The following is an 18,113-nucleotide window of genomic DNA, read 5'->3' on the forward strand; positions in this document are numbered from 1 at the left end:
CGTTGTCGGGGACGGTAACGTGTGTTAAGAATTCGGGTAGTTATTTTTTATTTGTTTTCTTTTTAGTTATTTTTTATTTATTTTATTTATTTTTATCGTTGAAAAAAAAAATGATCCATTTTGCAAGGAGGTATGGAGGTTATGCAAAACAATTTGATTGTTCTGTGCCGCTTCCTATATTTTATGATTTTGCATCAGAAAATCATTTTTCGCATGTTCATAAACTTGAGGAGGTTTTTGCTAGCGATGAAGTGGCTATTTTACATGTATTCCCAGCATCTTTGCGTGATAGTGCTCTAGATTGGTTTAATTTATTGAGTCTAAGATTGACATGGGGTGATATTGTAATACAATTTTTCAATCATTTCAATCCCTCATATGAGACTTATATGCTTTTACAAGAACTATCAGATTTCTCTCAACATGATGATGAGTCTTTGTCACAGTGTTGGGAGAGATTTAAATTTGTTGTATTCTCTTGGTTGAGTTTTAATTGTGAGCTTGGCAGTCTTCTGGTTATCTTTTGCCGTGGTTTAAACCTTAAGCCATGCTAGGTGGATTTTAGATCCACTGACGAATTCCTGGGTAAAACCCCTGAAGATGCTTGGGATTTCTTAGATGAATTAACTCAAAAGCTCCAATTTTGTGAATTGACTGAAAGTTCTGAGGGTACCAATTTTGATGATAAAGAAAAAAAGACAATAGAGCCGCTTCCCTAGAATACCAATTCTGATGCTAGAGAAAAAGAGGAAATAGAGTCGCTTCCTAAGGATATTAATGCAAGAGAAAAAGAGGAAATAGAGCTGCTTGTCATTAGTGAAGGCTATATGCCGCTTGAGGAGTCATTGCCAATAGCTGTTGAGGAGTCATTAGCAATAGTTTTTGATGAGTCATTCCCAATAATTGCCCTAAATAATCAAATACTCTCAGCTCTAGATGGTGCCACTCCTCCTTCTGATTTTCCACTTTCGCAAGAGGTTTTAAATGTGGAGCAGATTGATTTTCTTTGTGTTGATGAATTTAATTTAGTTTGTCATTCATATCTTGTGGACTTTGTCAACGCTTTGAAAATTGATCCAGTTTGGGCTAAGCACTTGGTTGAATTTAAGTGTCTAAATCGAATTCGGCAAATGCGCTATTCGAAGTATCTTATCTTGTGGCATGGTCGAATTCAATTTTTGATAAAAGGTGTTGAATGGAGTTCTATGTTCATTGTCTTAGCTCTCGTTGACATAATAAATGTTCGGCACCCGCGTTTGGCTGTTCGTACATGATTTTTTATTTTTATTTTTATTTATTTATTTATTTATTTATTTATTTATTTTTTTGGTCTGGTATAGCCACCTGTTTTTCACTTGAGAAATAGGGAGAAAAGTAGTACTCGTGTCTTTCGCGTGAAGAAAGTGGATGGTTTTTTGTATTTTATTTTTCTTTCTTACCTTGTTTATTTCTTTTAGTTATTTTTCTTGCTGTTTTGAAGGCTAACATTTTGCAGGTTGTTCGATCCAAGTTGGGGGGTCTCCCTCTATCTATAGTTTACTCTGCTTAGCCCCTCTTTTTTGAGGTGATATCTATCCTCTCTTTTATGTTTATGTCTTATCTTTATTTTTCATGCTTTCAATGTGGACATTGAATAGTTCAAGTTGGGGGGGAAGGATCACTTTGTTCTTTACTTTGTTAAAAAAATATAAAAAATATAAAAAATGGTGGAAATTTTTGCATGAGACTTAAAGGCTGTTGAGATTAGCTCGTGATTGATTAAGTTTGAGATATGATAGTCATTCTTTTAATATTGTGGTGGCATTGTAGTTCTTTTTGCTAGCTTGTTGCGAAGAATTGGTCATGGCATTTATTTTTAACACATTTGCACTTCACGTCTGTTTGGGCTTTGGTTGCTTGTCATGAGCTGTGACTTGATTATTCTTGATGGCTAGTTTAGTGGAGACTTATGCCCCATGTGAGTTTAGAGCCTTATCTTTTCTTGGAGCGGTGTCAAATAAACTCTTGTTTCTCACGAAAAAAGCAAATTCGTTGTTGATCGATCTCATTATTTTTGTTGTCGAGTGTTGGAAATATTTTGAATTGCCTACTTATCTCTTGGGTTTGGAAAGTTGCGTGGTTGTGTTGCCCATTGGAGAGGATTATAGGCCATCTTTGCTATTTTGAGCCGGTTCGTTTCTTCATTCACACGTTTATCACTTATAAATCAATTTGAGCCTCATGCATACAACTTTTTTCTTGTTGAGCTCCACCATCTATATTGTGTCTTGAGAATGGTTAGTTAATGATGTGAAGGTGAATTATTGAGAGGGGGATGAGTGGAATTGTGAATTGAACTTTTATTGTTGGTGATCTTTCCCATTCAAAAGAAAAAAGAGAGAGAAAGACAAAAAGGGAGGACACACCAAAATTATTGTAGAAGAAGAAACACTTGTTCTTAATGTGAGATTGTATTAAAGAGTTAGGGAGAGAGATATGGTGAAGTTGAAAAGAGAAAAAGAAAAAAGAAAGAAAGAAAGAGGGAAAGCATCGTCATATTTGCCCTATGTGAGTTGTGGTTAGTTTATTCTCAGACACTTGAATGTTTTACCCTAACCTTGAATAACTTTCTCTTACCTAACGTTATAACCAGAATGAAAGTCTTATTTGATCCTATGGGCAATGGGCTGTAAATTGGAGGATAGAGAGAATTTTCAATACTTGGCATTCCGTTCATGAGATCGTGTGTCCAATATAAAGAGCTTTCTTTTCGTGTCATTGTGTGCGGAGTATTTTACTTTCATTTACATAACGTCTGCCCGCACATATTGAGAGTAATATGCACCTTGTTTGGAGTGATTTCATTTGTTGAATGCATAACACGGTGAGATTTGAAGTCGAGACTCGGTCCGAAGAGAAATTTTGGTTATTTTTCACTTGTGATCGAAGCCCTTGTTCACACACGCTGAGTATCGGTGCCATGACTTATTTTTCTGACTTGATAGTATCTTGAACTGCTTATGTCGTTATCTCTTTGCGTTGGCTTCATAATCCTTACTTGAGATGTCATTGAGCTATCTTACATGTTTTTGAGTTTCATGTGAAGAGGATTCACAGTGTTTTGTGGGTGATCACTGCTGAAAACCCTCACAAGACTTCACTCGTCCTATCAGGGCCGCCTGGGGGTTTAAAAGAACTATCGGTTTTTAATTTGTTTTCTTTAGTTGCATTTTGTTTTCTTTGCTCGGGACTAGCAAAGTGTAAGTTGGGGGGTGTGATAGGCGCGTAAATATTTACATACGCGCCCCCTAATTTATCATTGCTAAGTCTATTTATTTTATTACTTGGTATTTTAATGCTTAATTTTTGTGTTGTAGGTATTTTGAAAACTAAATTGAAATATATTCTAGGTCCTGGCTAGAGCTACAAGAATTGAACCTTAAAAATATTCCTTCTGTTCACATGAACGTGAAGGTGTAATTAGCAGCAAAGAATAGAAGTTACATGTTTTTATGGTGGGCCAAAGGGCTACTGATCATTGCATCCTATTTTGACTTTAGTCTTGGCCTTTAAGCTTGGCCCACAATTTTGACGGGCAACAGAGGAAGAGAATTTTGTTTTAAGTCGGCAGGGGTTACGAGGCACTGTTAAAAAGCGAAAAGGAAGGGCTGCGCTGGAATATATCACGAGAGACAGAAAAGAAACAAAAAAAAACAGGGGGAGCTCTGACAGACGATTTTTGGCTTTCGGCAACATTTTTTTTACAGTGACCTTTTACGGAAGAAAAATTGAAGAACAGGACTGCCGTTCTTTGGTTTGCTTTTTATTATAACAGCTTTTAGATTTACGTTCTTATTTTCAGAGTTTTTCCTTCAAGTTTTTGAAGTTTTGTTTAGATCTTCGCACTCCGGTAATTTGTATTGATTTTTGTTTTTTTTTTTTATTAAAGTTGTTCATTGATCCTTATTTAACTTAGATCTTTTATTTATTTTTTTTACTTCCAGTGAAAAGCATGATGCAAGTTAAGGTTTATTTTGCTTTTTGTTTAATGATGTGTGAGTAGTCGTACAGGTAGAGTCGCGGGGTGATTAGCACACCGTGGCTAGTTCGGACACTGCTCCTTTTATCGAACAATAAAAAAACGATTTTAGATTGGAAAATACTTTCCGCGGACGAACCCGGGCATCGTCGGAGCCCATGTAAACGGGAGAATGGGGGTCCAAAACTCATTTTTCGCTGCGCATGGGTATACGGCGACCACAGGGTCTCGCATCTTGCGGGGTATCTTTTTCAATCTAAAATTAAACGTTTTTAAGAACTTCAAACAGAGCAGGTTAATCCGAACTAGTTACAAGTGCTATGAACCCTACGACCGTACCTCATTTTAATTATCTGAAAAGTACAATTAATTTCTAGGTTTTAGTTAATTTCAATCAATCGACAAGGGGTGGCTACCTAAGAGCCAGTTTTAATTATAACAACACGAGTTTTTAGTAAGCACACATCACCGTCTCTGTGGATTCGACTCTGGACTTACCGGATATTGTGCTACGTCGGTTTCAGCCCTGTGCTTGGGACAACCCATTAATTTAGGATTAGGAAATCGTCAAGCAGCACTCACGTAGGTGAACTTGAACTCTTATCATAAATACACCCTTCCTCTTAGAGGAAAGGGGCCCTTGAACCTTGATAATCTTACACCCACTACCTCCAAGGCTTGAGAAAGTTAGTCTGACATTCTCTTTCTCTAAAAACATTCCATTCCCCTCCACTTCCATAGCTTAGTATACTACTAGTTTTGGAACCCCACCATCCAAGCTAAACCCAATCTCATCCATACCCATCCACACTCACCCACACTCATCCATAGGGATGGCAATTCGAACCGAACCGATAACCGAAATTATCCCCGAACCATAACCGAAATTATCCCCGTGGGCACGGGTATGGTTGGCATAGAGGATACCCGAACAGGTTTCTGTTCGGTTCTGGTTCAGCCAATACCCGAACCGAACCCGAACCCCGAACCGAAGTAGAAGTAAATTACAAAAATACCCCTCCCTATATATATACCCATACGTTTTAGGGTTTTCTCCCAATTTTCACTTCTCACTCACCCATTCATTTCTAAGAATCTCAGACCTCGGTGAGGCCGTGAGGGAGGCGGCGATTTCGGATTTCCATTTCAGATCTGGTCTCTCTCTCTCTCTCTCTTTGCGATTTCCATTTCAGAACTGCTCTCTCTCTCTCTCTCTCTCTCTCTCACTTGTTACTCTTTGCTTCGAACAGGTTTCCAATCGGTCGTTGATTCGGACGTCGAAGAGGTTTTCAGATCAGTTGATTGAGATCGGTTCAAGACCCTCCATTTCTCCAAGGTAATCTTTCTCTCCCTCTCTCTCATCAGTTTACAACTTCGATCCAAGATTGGAACAACTGGAGCTCTTACCTCGAGCCCACACGACCACACCCAGCCGGAAATTAGTGGTTTTTTCTTCCTTGTCTAATTTTTTCTCCCTGGTCTGACGAACTAAGTATTTTTGGCCACACCCAGCCGGAAATAAAAACCCATTTCCTGTTTGATCTGTTTGAATACCAATCTATCATACGCAGTCGTTTGATCTGTTTGAATACCAAAAATAAATATGTGAAATAGTTAAAACCATTTTATAAAACAGTTTTACTGTTTTCGGATTTTTCTGTTATGGGAAAAAAATGCCTACTGTGTTTTGTTGGAGTATTATAATTGTTTCCTAATTATTATGGAGTAGTAATCTGTTGTGTGTCTTCTATGGTCAATTGGGCAATTTCTAATTTGTGGGACTTGTTTGTTTCATGATATCAGTATTATTTATGGCCATGAGAAGAGGAAGAGGGAAAAAAAAGAAAAAGGCAACCCATTTGCATCGCACTGTTTCAATTGTTTCATACTTTGTTATGTTGTCGTGTGATTGGTACATGCGAGACTTCGTTCTTGCGCGACTTCATTCTTATTGAATAATGCAATTATCACATATCAATAATTTCTAGTTTTGTGACTTTTGTGGTAGCTGTTTTCGATCCAACAAGTGCCCTTCCAACATTCCATAATCCATTCTCTCTCTCGCTCTCGGAAGGTGAACAGTGAGTCATTGACTACCTAATCTCTAGTAGCTTATGTGTTAGTAGCTCGTATTTAGCTTGGTGGATACCTCTAACCTAGTATTATGCCAAACCTGAGGTGTAACGAAGCCAGGCTAAATATTGAGTTTGTTTTTAGTTAGTTTTATTTGATTGCATTGCTTAGCCGAGGTGGTGGCATAACCCCTCGCGTATTCTGTTTGCTGAGTTGAGGTGGCAGCCTTGTCCCTCCAGTCTGTTAGTTTGTTGGTAGTTTGTTAGCTGTTTTATTTGATTGCATTGTATGAGCGTTAGTTTTTTGCACTATAAGAAACATGTCTGCCGACTGAGAGGCAACCAAAAATTGAAATTGCTGATATATTCAATTATTGTGGACTGCAATGCATTTAGCTATGTACTTTGGAAGCTTTATATCTTGAATCATCTGGTGTTTTCTTAGGATTAAAGATGTCTGAATCACCCGTCGGTTCGAGTGCTCATTCAACAAATCCGATTGATGCTTCTGGTCCTTCTGGACCATCACAACCAACTAGTAGCCCCTTTCAATCAGATTCCCCTCTCGAAAACTATACAAGTGAAAATGCGGGGGAAGAAGTTGAAATACTATCAGATAAAGATAAAGATAAAGTTTCTAATGACGATGACAATAAAAAGTTAAGGAGTCCTTATTGGGCTCACTATGATAGGGTGAAAATTGCGGGGGTTTTCAAGGCCATTTGCAAGTATTGTGGAGTCAAAATAAATGGAGAAACAAATAATGGAACCTCGCATTTATCACAACACTATATTCGGAAACACCAAAAGAAGGATACCATGAGACAGCAAGTTCTAACAAACAATTTCATGAACAAAGACCGTCCTCCACTACTAACTTCATATAGCTTTGATCATAGTACAGCACGAAAAGAACTTGCAAATGCCATAATCATGCATGAGTATCCTCTTTCAATTGTGGATCATGTTGGATTCAAGCGGTATTCGAATGCACTTCAACCTTTATTTAAGGTGCCGTGTAGAAACACAATGAAGAGTAAAATATTCAAGCTTTATGAGCACCATAAGGGGAAGACATTGAGTTTGGTGGTGAGTAATGCAAGTAGATTGGCTATCACAACGGATATGTGGACTTCAAGTAATCAAAAGAAAGGTTTCATGGCTGTCACAGCACACTTTATTGACGATTCTTGGACTTTGCAAAGTCGCATTTTGAGGTATTTCTAACTAACATCGTTATCTTTATTCCTTTATTCAATGTAAATTTTTATTTTTCCATTTTTAATTAAATATCAATGTTACATGTTAGGTTCATTTATGTGCCATGTCCACATACAAAAGAAGTTCTATGTGAACAATTGTTGAATTGTTTGATGGATTGGAACATTGATAGGAAGATTTCAAGCATAACGTTTGATAATTGCTCTACCAATGATGCCATGATTGATCTTTTGTGGGACAAACTTGATAATACATCGCTCATGTTGGGTGGGGATTTGTTTCATATGCGTTGTTGTGCACACATTCTTAATCTCATAGTTAAAGATGGGTTGGATGTTATCAAGGTGGGTATTGAGAAAATCTGAGATAGCGTAGCTTATTGGACAGCGTCACAAAAAAGAGAGGAAAAATTTGAAGAAACAGTTCGCCAATTGAATGTGGGTAGTACTAAGAAATTAGGAATTGATTGTGCAACTAGGTGGAATTCAACATTCTTGATGCTTTAAACAGCCCTACTTTACAAGGATGTATTCATTCGCTTAAGCAAACGGGATGCTCAATATCAGTCCTTACCGAGTGAACGTGAGTGGGGGTTTGCTAAAGATATTTGTCAGAAGCTGGATATTTTTTTTAAGGTGACAGAGTTGTTTTCTAGAACTAAACCCCACTACCAATCAATGCTTTCCAAATATATGTGAGATTAGACTTGAATTGAGAGATTGGCTCCGTTATGAGAATCAGGTGATTAGGGAAATGGCCAAAAGAATGGTGGAAAAATTTAACAAGTATTGGTCTGTGGTACATGGTGTTGTTGGGGTTTCTGCTGTGTTGGATCCTAGGTACAAGATCAATGTGTTGAAATTTTACTTTAAATTGTTGTTTCCAGCAACTTACAATCACTACAACATATATCACTTTTGATAGCATAATGCAATAGCGTTCTTTTAAAAATGCTATTCTAAAGGACCAACAATTGCATTCCTTAAACTACAAGGACCAATAATAGCATTTCAAAAACACAGAAGGGATTTATAGCGTTTTCATTAAACCTCATCTACAGAGTATAGCGCGCGTTCACCCTAATATTGGGCGGAAAACCTTCGAGCCTCATAGACGCTCTTAAATTTTCGAACCCTCCACTAGATCGTCGGCGCATTTTCCTCATCATCTCTCTTAAGGCTTCCAGAAGAGTCTGATTCTCGATTGCTCTCCGAAGCCACTGCCGCCGCCGAGGTTTTCGTCACCGACGGAGGGCTTGAAGACCAGGGATCGATGGACTGAGCGGATGTAGTCCATTGTTTTCTGTAATATTCGGCGGAAAACCTTGGCACTTCACAGATGCCTCTGAAATTTTCTCAATCGTTGTTGTGCAAACTAGTTTGGATGGATCTGCTGTGATTCTAGGGTTTTGTTCGTTTCAGGTGCAAACTAGTTTGGATGGATCTGCTGTGATTCTAGGGTTTTGTTCGTTTCAGGTTTGTCCATTTTTCTCGATCGTATCTCTCTGAATCATTTTTCTTTGCACCTGTCTCTTCTTGATCGTTTTCTCTTTGTCGTTTTTCTTTATTTTTCCTAATAGCTATTTGGTACTCTTCAATCATTATTAATGACCAACCTTGATCGTTTTTATGCTCCCTCACTCCCTACTCGAACAAGAATGAAGCCATATTTGAAAAGCCCTAAACGGGTTGATTGAGTAGTTTTCTTAGTTATTGGCTAAAATACAAGGCTAGGGTTTTAATATTCATTCATTAGAATGTGATATCATTTGAGCTTTTGCACTTATTATGCTCTAATATGGTATAATAATCCTTGTTGGGGCTTAACGTTTCAATCATTAGCATACATGATTCTAGGATTATGTACTTGTGTGGCCAGATACAAGAATGTTGCGCTTATAGGGAGGACGGAACCAGTGGTAGTTGCATGGTGGCGGGACAGTGAATGATGGTGATAATTGGGGCTTTACGTTTCTGTTATCAATAAGTAATAGGGGCTTTATGTTTCTGTTATCAATAAGTAATAGGGGCTTTATGTTTCTGTCACTACAACAAATATGGGTTTTTATAGAGTCATTTAATAGCATTCTTTCAACAATGCTATTAATTCTGTAACCATCTATGATTTTACTTTTTCGGAATAGTAGTTAGATGTAATATATTTCCTTGCTCACATAAGTGTATATTTTTTACCATATTCCAAGTTCAGCATGATTGACATGGCTCATTTCATTCAAGAGTATGAGTTAATTTTTTATTCTCTCTTGATCAACATAAATCTGTACCTTATAATTCAGTTTATGAAGGTTAGTTGTGGGCTACATCAGAGTTCTAAAAAGTCTATTATTTAGGTATACCTAGTACATGTGAGCGGAATCTATAGCTAAATTTTTCCACACCGCGTGCTTCATGGTGGTGCAGTTTTTTTTTTCTTGAGCGGGAATTGGATAAAAAAATCAGAGTTCCAAAACATCCAATATGTTCTTCAGTTTAATATGCCATTTTGCTATACATACAATTTATTCTAGCCATTTTGCAAGTTTAGTTGTGAGTTGTTACTAGGAGTCAAAAGGTACATAATGTCGGTGCCCATTCAGTTCTTCCCGCAAGCGAGGAATACTTATAGGTCGTGAGGAATACTTATAGGTCAAGGTCAATTGCTTGAACTTGTATGCATTGTCTGTATATTTTCACCTTTTTGCCTTTGGTCGTCGAGCATTGAGCGGTATAAGCAAAATGATTGTGTATTGTTAAGGAATGCATATGATTAAAAGCTCAAAAATGAACTCAAAACTTGTTATGGTTGTCACTTAATTGTAAATTAAGTATTATTAGATATTAAAAGTGGAAAGGGAAGGGAAGGAAAAGTTACCCCAATTTGTTTTCTGTCTTCTTTGTTAAACCGAAACATAACGCAGAATTGGTCAATCTAAATTGTTTAAGTTTTCACTGATTTTCTACGGCTTACCTGTCAATTCACATTCGTCTACGTGTCCATGCTTCTTGATCTAGTCGAAGTTGTTATGTGACCCATTAGAGATTTTGTCCAGACTAGTTGGGTCTTCACCAGCCCTTTATTCAACTTTTGTCTTGGTTGGAGTGAAAATATTTGGGTATAAGCTCTAGTTTATATGAGGTAATTTAATACTAGGCAAATCCGAATTCAATAACTCCAAATTTATGCTTACAAGCTTAATTAATGGAAGAATGATAAATTTGAAAGCCACGAAGTAGCCGTGAAATTTTGAGTTAAAAAAATGTCTCCCTTGGGTTTGAGTGGATGGGGTTTTAGAAATTTTTTAACTTGAGTTTAAAGTTGAGTCAAGACTTAAGTAAGGTCTTGTGATCCCCTTAAGTTAGGATTTTTGGAATGTGCATATATGTTATCTTCTCTGGGATGAGTTATCGTAACTGGGTTTGCAGTAGTTTCGTTGGCTTTGGTAGTTCTGTTGATTTCATTTCATTTTGAAGTGCTTTGACGCTTGGTTTTGCCTCTGTTGGATATTTATTACCGGCATTTTGTAGGTTTTCAGGTCTCAAGATTACAGTGATGTCCAGTACTGCCTTAGACAGGTGATGTTTCGTTATCTCGTAACTATTAGTCTTGGTGTGATCATGTAAATAGAAGAAACTCTGATGTTAGTATTCTCGTAGCAGCTATTCGAAAAGATTGATGTGGATAAACCTGCAGCCAGTCATTCAACGTCTGCTGAGATTTATATCATTGGTTTGAAGTATAAGGCCCCTGCAAAGATTGATCCGCGTCTTCTTGATTTTAAGCATCTATTCTAGGGAAGAAAAGAACCACCAAAGGTAGTTTGACATAATTTATTTAGAAACTTTCCCTGTTAAAGTATCAAACTTTACGTTTTCATGTAGCCTCATTTTCATGTGATATTGAACTCTACTATCCTATGGATTCTCCGACTCAGGTGCTGGACTTACTTAGAGGAACCAAGCAAAAGAGACACCATGATGGGTAAATCCTTGAACAATGGAATTTCTATATGTTCTTTTAAGTTTATTGATCATCAGATATCCATGTGAACCTTGTGCTTCACTTTTATTATTTGGAAAGATGGAACCTTGTCTTATGTGTGCTTTGGTTTTACTTCTTACTTTAACGACCTTTATAATTCATTCATTGCAGGGTAGAAAGCAATAACGTTTTTAATGGTCGGAATTCGGTATTGGGTTGAGGTTTGCTTGAAATTTGATCTGTCTTCATGATTAGTTAAATGACACACCTGTTGTTGGGTTGTTTTCTTAATTTGCTTTAATCTTTGGCCTTATTGGCTTATTCTCATTCTTGTAGTTATTATTATCCTTGTCATTATGTAATTTGTGAATAAGTGTAAAAGTTAGAACTGATGTCTTTTTCTTTGTTCAAAAGTGATATACCAATTACCATGGCTCTAAAGACTAAAGTGCAAGTTTCACGTCGAGGTGCTTATTTCTCTGATTTTTCTTTCCAAAGTTGATTACCTTTCCTGCATATGGTATATGTAGGGGTGTTATTCGGTCGGTTCAGTTCGGTTCGAGGTGAATTTACCGCACCCCGATCGGGTTCGGGGTACGTCATCCGGAGACCGATCCCGACCGTTTTAATTTCGGTTCGGTTCGGTTCGGGGTGAGTTCGGGGCAGTCGGTCCACCCTGAATGGGCCTAATGGGCCATTTGGGCCCATTTAAAAAACCTAACTTTCTAATGACTATTTGGCCTTTTTCCACCCTCATTTGGGTCATTTTAGGCTATTTTCACCAATTTTATTTGAGCTACTTTTGGGCATTTTTTTCACCTAGTTTTGGGCCTTTTTTATATGGGCAATTTTTTCCAAATCAAACAGTTTACATAAGAGAAAATTTATAGTGGAAAAAAGAAACCCTCCAACGTTTTACAAATTTGTAAAGGAAAAAAAAAAAAAAAAACAGAGCCACCTACTAACTGAACCACATATTCACAAAACCACATACTAACATTTTACCTATTCACATACATGAGAATGAAAATTTTCCAAATCAAATAGTCCACCTACTAACAGATCAGGAAAGAAAAGAAAAAACAAAGTTCAAAGAGTTCCCAAACAGTCCATACAGTAGCTTAAAGCCTTCAACCAGAAGCAACAACTTAGTACCAGTTAAACCTAAAATAGTCCTCAATAAAACAGTTAATACCAATTGCCCCCCCCCCCCCTTAGTAAAACAGATAATACAGTCATCCAAAATTCCAAATGCCCAGATAAACAGTTCAGGACAAGAAAAAAACAGTCCAGAGAATTTCCAAAATGCTGAGATTGTCACCCTTCCATATAGCTACTTAAAGCCTTCAACCCTTGCAAAAAGTTGTTCCAAAGCCCTACATTGTCACAGAGTCACAAAGCAACAAAATTAAGTCACTAAAAAACTACTCAATGACAAATTCCAACAAAAAATATGTAAACATTACAGATTTGTGTACCCATGATAGAACTCTTCAATCCAAGCACCAACCCCTTAGTCCTTGTCACTTGATTCCAAGACAACTAAACACATAAAGAAAAAACAAAGAAAACATACAAGTAAGACATTCAACATAAAACATATTTAAGAACCATAAAATAATTGTCAATAAAAACTAAAAGTAAAAGTAGTACCCGAATCTAATGCCTCCAATTCATCAAGTTGTTCTCTTATATTGATCTTGGTTGGTTTCCTAATCCATTGTTGTGTGCAAATTAGTGCTTCCACGGTCTTCGGAGAGAGAGAACTTCGATAAGGATCAATGACACGTCCACCCGTGCTAAAAGCAGACTCGGAGGCAACCGTGGACACGGAAATTGCTAGCACATTTCATGCCATTTGAGAGACAATTGGATACTTTGAAGAGTTTAACTTCCACCAACGAAGTACATCAAAGTTGTCATAATCATCCTCACTAGTTTCCGCAAGATACTTTTCCAATTCCGTTTTGCTTGCCATGTTGCCCTCCTTTTGTTTGTGCATTTTAAATTGTGATTTCAAAGATTTATGATTACCAATGTTCGTTTCAAGTCCATCCAAATCTACGGTGTCCGATGATTCCCCAACCTCTTTGTTACGCACATTCACGCTACCATTATGCTTCTCATACCATCCAAATAAACGGATAATTTCACTTTTTAGCTTATCCCGGAACTCACCAACTATTGCCTTATCATAACCCAAGGTATTTTGCAAGCAATACTCAAAAAATGCAACTTTGCATCGAGGATCAAGAACAACGGCAAACATCATCATTTGATTAATCTTATCAAAATTACCCCAATCCTTGTCAAACTTGGTACGCATACTCATTGCCAAATCATACAAATCACTATCCTCGTTTTCACTCAACTTCATAATCTCTTGTTGAATCAACACCATTTCATCAAAAAAAACATATAATATATGATTCGATCGGTTCGGTCCAATTTCGGTTCGGTCGGTTCGGTTCGTAATCGGTTCGGTTCGGTTAGGTCCGTATAAATTTTAGGAAAACCGAGACCGAACCGAACCTAGGTTGGTTCGGTTCGGGGTGGACCGAACCGCCAAAAATTGTTCTTGGACCGACCGAAGACCGAACATATCGGTCGGTTTTTTCGGTTATTTTCGGTCCGGTCGGGTTCGTAACACCCCTAGGTATATGGATCCACTTTGTTATTATTTATCCCATGGTTGGTGTAGGGCAGATTCGACAACAATAGAATAATGTGTTCTGCAATGTGTTACTTTCAAGTTAGTTTTCTACTTAATCAAAGTGTTCCTCCGGACTTGCCGTTCAAAAATAAAAAAAAAGGTGTTCCTCTAGATTATTGAATGCTACAATGCTAGGTCCTCTTCATTTTATTATTGAATGGCATCTATGCATCCACATTAACTCTGGTTTTTGCTTAGTTCTTTCCAAACATATTGAAAACCAAAGCTGTTCATGTAGGATGATGGTAATCCGGCATGGATTGTTCCCTGTCACATCTTCATTGGTAGAGAAGGTACGAGAGGAAAATCGATCAGTTTTGATCCTAAGGAGCCTTTGAGGGTTAATGTTTTGTTTCAGCACATTCGGAAAATGCTGTCAAGTGAGACTAGTGTGATAGTTAAGACAGGGGACTTTGGTTCAATTACCAGAAACTAAAATTGCCCAAGGGATGTGGGTAAGTTTGGGAGTAAAGTTTTCGTAGCATTTTATATTTGTTGGTGGACATATTAAATTTTTGGATTGGATTCTATGATTTTCGCTATAGTGATGGTTTTTCGTATTTCCACAATTTGGTTGTAGTTATGAGTTCCAGATGCAGTTTGGATCAGTTGGCTGGTCAGTAGGTGCAACCCTTGAATATGCACAGGCTGCTCGAAATAACCGAGTTATGGCTTGCATTGGGGATGGTAGTTTCCAGGTGTGTTTGTATAGATACATCAGTCCGTATTATACACAATATGGTGTTGATTTCCTTTTAAGTTACATGTATATAAGAACATCCTTTTTGATGACTTCAAAAGAATGAGATCCTTTCCAAAAAAAAAGCATAGAGAACAAGTTTTGAAACCATTAGCCAAACAATTTTGTTTATAAAGTGTTCATCGACTCTGATTTTAAAAACTGATTTTTGGCCAATGTCTTAGGAGTAGGTTAGATGTGCTGAAGTTTAAGTAAGCACATTACCATAGTCTAGCTGAGCTCCTCCTTTAACATAAATTTGGCATACTCTTCACTTGCTTGTTGCCAACTTTATCAACTACGCGTGACAAAGAGTTTGTCATGCTAAAATCAAGTTCTACAAAAATGAATAAGAAAATGATACTATGAACTTTTGTATTGGGTGCGATAGTGGATCTCTTCACGAAGTGGGGGTAACTCATGGCTTGGGGGACACATTCTTTTTAACCCCAAACTAGTTTATTTTTTTTCTTTTTTCTTTTTTTGTTGAAGTTATGTCATTTTGTGTGAAAATAGAGAAATTGATGAAATGCGGGTTATTTGTCTAAGGTTCATATAACACAAGGAGACCATGAGGGGAATGCAATGATTGTATCATGGGTATCTTCGTTTTGCCGAGTAAAAAAAAAAAACTGTGGCTGAACCTGGCTCCAGTGAAGTGCTCTACTTGACTGATAACAACACGGATAAGTACAAGGCCGTGGGTAGAGTTGTCACCTATAAATTTAGACAACTATACTTCTGGTTACATCCATCATTGCACCGTCAGAGACCTGCAGGCGAGTTTCAATACTATTTCATTGTTCATATATGACCATTTTGTCTTCTTCTCCATGTGAGTTTGTCTTAGTCTCTAGCGGTTGGAATTTGTGTGCAGTTCAGCACAAAATACTACTATGAGGTTGGGATTGACCACACAAGAAGGATGTTTTGGTTTACAACCCTTCCTAAAACCGGTCCAGATGTGCCATATACTTTTGGTCTCATAGGTAAACTATTCTCTAGCAGATTATTTTTATGGAAAATTCTAGAACTTTGTGTTGGTCCAATTGTTTTTTGCGGATAAGTGAATTCTTTGGTTCGTCAACATTTTGTGCAGGGGATTTAGGTTAGACTTTTGATTCAAACAAGACACTTACCCAATACCAGTTGAACCTGGCAAAGGGTGAAACACTGTTGTTTGTAGGAGACCTATCTTATGCGGATGACTATCCATTTCATGACAATGTAAGATGGGATACATGGGGAAGATTCACCGAGAGAAGTGTTGCTTATCAACCTTGGATCTGGACTGCCGGGAATCATGAGATTGACTTCGCCCCTGAACTTCTTGACATGTAAGTCATCACCAATTACCTTTTGTTTTCTATCTATGTTGCTTTCAGTCCAGTTTGTATGTGATCCAAAAAGTTAAAGAGTCAAATTAGGAGAAGGAAAAGATTTTTTGTGCAAAATACTAAGAATTAATGGTGTTGCACAAACCTCTAAGAACTAATGGTGTTTGCACAGACCTCTAAGAACTAATGGTGTTTGCATAAACCTTAAACGCTGTTGCATGGATCTCAAAAAGTTTTTCTTTCAAATATTAGTTCAGCTCTTTCTTATTTCAGAAAGTAATTCATTTTTGAAGGCTTGAGCCTTGGTTTAGAAAGTATTTCAGAAAGTAATTCATTTATGACTTGTATGGTATCTCTTACTCCCCGAAAGGGAATTATAGGCTTGAGTCTTGGTTAAGAAAGTATTTCAAAAAGTAATTCATCTATTTGTTCTTTGCACGATATATCAGACTAAAGGGGAAACTATGAAAAAAAAAATCAAAACTAGCTGAGTTGGGAATCGGTGGGCGTAGTCTTGCTCTTATTTAGTAGTATTTATCACACTGTCTACATGATGATGATGATATATACACTACTAATACATGCATACTGTCAAAATACATGCATTCTGACTTAGCTGTTCATGTAGTCATACTGTAGTATTAATTAGCATGCATGAGCCATGCTTGACTTTGTTATACCCACTACCACCTCTTTTATTAGTCCAAGATAAGAAGTATAGATACGGATACGGGACATGGACACGATATGTACGGAGAGTATCCGAGAGTATCGATATCCGATACGGATATCGATACGTGGTACGAAGGCCAAAATAGAGTATCCATGCTTTAGAGGCTGCTTGAGCATTAAATTCACTCATTCTTTATTTGTGTGTTCTACTTGTTATATATGTTCACAGTCTCATTGGTCATTTACGATGATTTTTTATTATGCAATTTTTAGGATGATACAGAAAAAATTGAACATGATACACCAAGCTCACCTTGGAATAATCTAAAAGAAGATGCTATTTCTAATTGAAATGTTAAGTAGAAATTGTTATGACTCAATCAAATTGAAATGTTTGCTTCTCCCATATGTAGGTTTATGGGTTGATAAAGAAGTGTTGTGACTTTTTGCTGAAGATATAGGTATGATCTTGCTAGTGTGATGGCTGTCATTATCGCTTGGTTGATTGAAGCCTTTTTGTTGATACTTATGGGATGGAGAGATTTTGGAAGGATTGTTTTGGTTGAAGCCTTTTTGTTAATATTTTGGTGTAAGGTTTGAACTCCACTTTTGGAATATATAGATGTTTTGGAAAGTCTTTTTATTGATATTTAGTGACAAGGCTTGTACTCTACTTTTGGGATACATAGATATTTTGGAAGGCCTTTTTGTTGATATTTGGTAACAAGGCTTGTACTAGATAAAAATGTTGGAAGGAGATTTAGTATATTGAATTTCTTTTGTAATGGTAATCGCTTTGATGTTTGGAGACATTTTGTTGGTTTTGTATGGAATATTGTGAAATATATTGCCAAGGATGTCATTGGAGCCGCCATCTTCTTTTTTCTAGCAGGTTGTATAAAATTATGAAACCTGCTAGAAACCAGTTGGAATTTGAAATGCTGTAAAAAATTAACAATGGACAACGGGGCGAAAATTTATGGTGAATAATAGAAAACCTTGAATTTACAACGTTCCTTGAATGTTGTGGAAACTTTTCAATTTATAGCGTTCCTCAAATGCTGTGGGAAATTTTCAATTTATAGCGTTTTTAAATTGTTATAAAAATTTTACAATCTATAGCGTTTTAAAAATGCTATAGAAATTTTACAATCTATAGCGTTTTAAAAACGCTGTAGAAAGTCTGCCATACTATAGCGTTTTAAAAACGCTGTCTAAAGTCTACCATATTATAGCGTTTTAAAAACGCTGTCTAAGGTCCAAGACTTTTAACAACATCGGCTAACAGAACGTTCGCAAAAACACTGTCTATATCATTTAACAGCGTTTTTCAAACGCTATAAAATGTCAATTTTCTTGTAGT

General features: G+C 37.0%; 2 long non-coding RNA genes across 2 annotated transcripts; one reads left to right on the forward strand and one right to left on the reverse strand.

Annotated features, from left to right (window-relative positions):
- Nucleotides 1-11,417: 11,417 nt before the first annotated feature.
- LOC131303283 (uncharacterized) lies at nucleotides 11,418-17,562 on the forward strand. Its single transcript, XR_009191935.1, has 6 exons — nucleotides 11,418-11,809; nucleotides 13,946-14,457; nucleotides 14,583-14,700; nucleotides 15,291-15,730; nucleotides 15,841-16,078; nucleotides 17,164-17,562. It is a non-coding gene; the product is annotated as an uncharacterized LOC131303283 (long non-coding RNA).
- LOC131303282 (uncharacterized) lies at nucleotides 12,094-13,662 on the reverse strand. Its single transcript, XR_009191934.1, has 3 exons — nucleotides 12,943-13,662; nucleotides 12,768-12,831; nucleotides 12,094-12,665 (listed from the first exon to the last, which is right to left on the reverse strand). It is a non-coding gene; the product is annotated as an uncharacterized LOC131303282 (long non-coding RNA).
- Nucleotides 17,563-18,113: the final 551 nt, after the last annotated feature.

Source organism: Rhododendron vialii, chromosome 10a (genome assembly GCF_030253575.1).
Source record: "Rhododendron vialii isolate Sample 1 chromosome 10a, ASM3025357v1".
Classification (NCBI taxonomy): Eukaryota; Viridiplantae; Streptophyta; class Magnoliopsida; order Ericales; family Ericaceae; genus Rhododendron; species Rhododendron vialii.